The 5525-nt window shown below is 27.9% G+C and overlaps 1 protein-coding gene across 1 annotated transcript in view; it reads right to left on the bottom strand.

Moving 5' to 3' along the window:
* Nucleotides 1-5525, bottom strand: part of LOC111686540 (aristaless homeobox protein) — a 21492-nt gene that overhangs the window by 12964 nt on the left and 3003 nt on the right. The window lies entirely within an intron of this gene.

Raw genomic sequence — 5525 nt, 5'->3', positions numbered from 1 at the left:
GTCTAGTCTATAGTCTAGTCTATAGTCTAGTCTATAGTCTAGTCTATAGTCTAGTCTATAGTCTAGTCTATAGTCTAGTCTATAGTCTAGTCTATAGTCTAGTCGTTAAGTTTTGCAGCGAATATAATATTATTCGAATAACTGAAAGCGAATAATCGGCTTAAAAAAATTACAAAAACTTTTATTTTCAATCGAATAATCGTTAAAAATTAGTTGTTATTTCAAAAATGCTTTTTCTTTACAGAAATTAATAACTTTTAAGATTTTGAAGAATAAAAAGATTTTTAACGAATAGAAAAATTATTCGAATAATTGATAACGAATAATCGGAAAATTTTGAAAAAAAAATTGTTTTTAATTTCAATAGAATCATAAATTGTTAACTAATAAATGCCGTTAACAGAAAACAATATGATCAACTTGAAAGTTTTTAGTTTCTTTGTATAGATTTTTATTAAAAACATAATTTTTTAAATAGATTTTACAACAACAACTATTTGCATGATATTCTTTTAATTTTTCAATCACGCTTTAAGCTGAATCAATAATAATTTATTTTAGAAATTCAATTGATATTCAATTATTATGCGGCATAATATTAAAGTAATTGAAAAAATTACATCAATTAAAACCCCCGGTGGCAATTACAACGAGAGTAAAAAGAGTGGGGGACTCAATATAAATGTATACGGGTGCCATATACACACACACACACATACATCTTATATTTCTATAAAATCTTACATCTTATATTTCTATAAAAAAATATTGAAAATGTATGAAAACAACTACATTGAAAACTAAATATTTTCTGTTAACTAATGAAAATAAATCATTAAGTTTCTTAGAAGTATTGTCAAACGAGGCTGGGTGTCAAGTAAACGTATACATACATATATTTCATTTAATCGATTTTTTTTATATTTATCTTCAGCAAACTGGCGGTAAATGCAACTTTTATGTATTTTATCTTTTGTCAGTGAGTTAATATTGTCAATTGCACCTTTAATTCGATTCAATTAGAATCAATTATTATTCGTTTTTTTTCTCTCTCTCTTTTCATTATTATTTACAATACATATTGAAATATTTATAAATAAACTTTTTTTTTCTAAATTTTACATAAACACTACTCTTTGTAAATTTGTTGTTAAGATCACTGTCATAAATGTCAGCGCCCAACATGTTCTGTTGTTGCATCTATGTTGTCTATATGTATATTGCAAAGGGGAGAATTACATATACATATGTAATTTAAATGCATCCTCTTGTCTTGCCTCGAGTAGAGTTGCATTGTTGAGTTGTAGTATGCAATTGTTGTTGTTATATTGTTATTGTTATATTGTCATTTTCTTAATTTATCAGTTTGTATGTATAAATTGATTAAATTGTCCTCAAACAAAGCAATTGCTTTAAATTAATTTCATTTTATTCATTCTTTTTCATCTTTTTGTTCATCTTTTTACCGCACATGCATTTAATTTATTTTGCTGCAGGGAAACTATAAGCACTTTCAGTGCTTTTTTGTAAATTGCATATATTGGTCTATTTTTGAAGAAGTAGAGGATAGGGCTTGAAGTTGATAGTGTTTTCAACTGGCAATAGTATTCTCATGACAATCGCTTCCGAACGAGCCGATTCTAACACGGCCCAATACAGACTTATGCACAGAAAGTGTTTCTTCTTGGACGAACTATAAACACAACTGCATTTGGATTGAAACTGTGTTCTAGTTCGCTTCTAGTTCAGTTCTAGTTCAGTTTTAGTTCAGTTCTAGTTCAGTTCTAGTTCAGTTCTAGTTCAGTTCTAGTTCAGTTCTAGTTCAGTTCTAGTTCAGTTCTAGTTCAGATCTAGTTCAGTTCTAGTTCAGTTCTAGTTCAGTTCTAGTTTAGCTTCAACTGAACTTAACTTATGATTTTTACGAAAATTTTAAAATTAAAGTAATTTAAAAATTTCTAATGCACTAATAAATTACATTTATAAAATAATGAACATTTTCATTATCAAACAATGTACAGTAAATTAAACATACATTTATGCTCAATTGTTCGACATCACTATTACAAATTACATACTTACATATAAACTTTAACCAACACACACTATCTACAATATAACATTATATATGAAATATATCCAACTAAATATATATATATTTGAAAAATTTTATAAATTTCAAATATTCATTTAGAAATCAACTAAAGTTAATTGCTTAACACCTCTGCTCCCCATGCGTCAAAAATTACAAACGAGGCGAGAACTATAATAGCAATAAAAACAACATTTACACCCTGAGTACTAACGGCCAACATACACATTATTACATACATAAATACATATGTACATGTAATATTGTAACTATAAATAATATTAATAAAACACCTGAGTCCAAGGGAGACGCCAAAAAATGGGCGGCCATTTTAACATTCTCTGGTTGTAAACCCAAAAAGCCAAGTTTTGTGGTTACAAGTAAAAAAAGAACATGATTCCACACTAAAAATTATATACTACAAACTAATATGGGATTTGTAAATGTGTGCGTGTATGTAAGTGTGTGCAGGGAGTAGCACATTTATTTTGGTTTCATATTACCAGGCACCTGGGGTCCCAGTTTATTTTAATATTTTACTACAAATGCTGTTATTTTGTACGACGTTTGTGCGAGTATATATAAAGGATATAAAATTCCATTAGAGATGAAGTGTCGTGTGTAAATTTTGCATAATTTTTTGTGTAACAAATGTATAGTGTTTTTTGTTGTTGTTGTTGTTATACCACCCTTTTTATCCCACCAAAAATAATAGTAATAAAAACGTAAAATTCATTAAATAAAATGTAAAATGTAAAATGTTTAATTTGTTACAAATGGAAATTTTATAATATTTATTTAGAAGGGACCTTTACAATACAAACACTTGCACACACATTCATGCAGCCACACACTTGTGACCAGGATGTTACAGAGAGTGATGCTAATATGGGACAGTGGGTCGGTTTTAGTTTAGTTCAACTCTAGTTCTGTTGTATTTCTCTTCTAGTTGTTTTAGTTTAGTTTAGTTCTACTTAGTTCTAGTTCTGTTCTAGTTCTGTTCTAGTTCTGTTCTAGTTCTGTTCTAGTTCTGTTCTAGTTCTGTTCTAGTTCTGTTCTAGTTCTGTTCTAGTTCTGTTCTAGTTCTGTTCTAGTTCTGTTCTAGTTCAATAAACAAAAGTTTATTTTTTATTTGTCTATTGTCCCACTGTGTTGCGTTGCTATATCGCAAATGTACTGGAAGTTTGTCTATGATATTGTACTCATCTGTTTGATGAGGTTGGTCGGTTGTTGATGTCATAATGACATGACATTTCTTTAAAGCATATGAATTAATTTTAAATAAATTATTTATGCACTTATAATTGAAAAATGGGGGTTTATACTAATGACAAGTGCTTTCCAATAATTTAAACAAATAAATAATTTACTTTAATTAATAAACTAAATCTCACGAAAATTGCTTTAAAATTTAAAGAACAAGTAGTCCTGTTTATTAAATTAAATTTAAAATATATTTAACGTACTACTTGTAACACTAACAAGTGACTTTAATTCCCCCGTTAAATCCCATATTTTATTGCATTAACTTTGTTCATGATTTTTTTTTTTTTAATTTTAATTAAATTTTTGGGTTGACAATGGCGAAACAAAAAACACGCCATGGTTTGTTTTTGTTGTACGACTTCCATTAACAAAATAAATGCAATTATCCAATTGTAATGCATTTCCGAGACTTGCAACAAGACAATGAAAGCGCACACGCGAAATTCAATTAACATTTCAACACAAATACAGATGACAGATAGACGAACACTGTAATAAAATGTCCCTTCTCTTTTTTTAAAAAATCCAATTCAATAGCAGACAATGAAGTAGAAAATCAGTGAAAAATATTATCACAGCTTAAAAAGGGTTTGAGGCAAAACAATAATAACAACAACAACAGCTAATTTGTAGAACTAACGGCTTAAATCGCAGCTATTTCTAAAATTTTCTAAGGTAAAAGATTTTTTGTAGTTGTTCTCTTAGTTTTAAACAAAAATTGTTTTTGGACTTCATTTACGTGGTTTGGTTTTCAAATATCAATTTGTTTTTTTTATCGTTGTTGTTGTTATATTGCTCGCATCCCTGATTCCCTAAATGATGTAACATGTTTTTAGAAAGATTAAATTTTGTGGCACACTTTGTCCATTTTGCATAACAGCATAAACACCAGCCAGCATTATAATTTTTTCATCCGACTTAAGCAAATGAACGAACACACGCCACCACAATAACAAGCAGCATTAACATCATCATTATGTTGAGCATCATGTATCAGTAACAGCAGCCAACAGCAGTCAACATGATTTCAACTAATTACTGTTGTTGTATCAGTATCAGTTTGTTTTAGTAGTTGTGTGTTTAACGGTATCATTTACATCATCTAATTCAAATGCAAATTCAATCAAAACATGTCCATCATTTACATTTGTAAATCAACAGCAGGCTATAGTAACATCATCATCATCGCCATCATCATCACACCAAAACCAAGCAATCATCACACATCATTCATCGCTTTAGTTCTACTCGAATATTGATGTAAATTCTCTATCACTCTAGTTAAACGTATACTTATACAAAAGTTCATAAGTATGTGGACATCCTGTTTTATGGTTGTATGTCATGTTAGTCTATTAAAATTCAAATTTTTGAAATTACATTTATAGTTCTAAACCCTTTACCACCTCTACTAACTAACACTCTCATTTATAGATTTAACAACTAGTGTGAACACACAATTAAATGCGGTCACATTTTAGGCCTAAAACTACTAAACTTGACTACAACATGTCAGCATACATACTTACATATCTACACACACACACACACTGGCAAACATGCTCTCTAACACATATTCTATTTAAATTTTAAATAAGATTAATATTTAAAATAAATTTTAGAAAACTTTCAATATTAATTAAAAACACAACAAACAAAAAATATATAAACATTTGTTTGTGTATGTGAACACAGTTATTTTCAAATTTTGCCAATGTGTATTTGTGTGCATTTTCAAAAATATTAAAATGTTTATATAAATTTTAATTAAATTATAAATTTTTAAAAATTTTAGTTATTATTTGTTTGCTTGTTTGTTGTGGTTGTTTTTTGACATTCATATTGATACCATATTAGTGCTGGTATGTTGTGAATCTACCAGAGTAAAATATTATTGTCAAATAAACAATTTAATTCAATTAAATTAATTTTTATCAAATATAAATTGACAAACATTTTATTTATTTAATTAATGGCCTCTCATTGGCTTATTGTCATTAAGAGAACGTTTCGAGCCTAAAAATATCTTCGAATTTGTTTATAGAAATTAATTTATTGGCGTTTTTTTAAGTTAATTATAATTTGTTAATAATTTTATTTTAATTTACATACTTTTACTTGGGAGCAATAACAATTTATATACCTTTTCTAGTACATTTTAATATAGAAG

Source organism: Lucilia cuprina, chromosome 2 (genome assembly GCF_022045245.1).
Source record: "Lucilia cuprina isolate Lc7/37 chromosome 2, ASM2204524v1, whole genome shotgun sequence".
In the NCBI taxonomy this organism is placed as follows: domain Eukaryota; kingdom Metazoa; phylum Arthropoda; class Insecta; order Diptera; family Calliphoridae; genus Lucilia; species Lucilia cuprina.
Note: the sequence above shows the minus strand (reverse complement) of the source record. Positions and strands in the feature narration are given on the sequence as shown.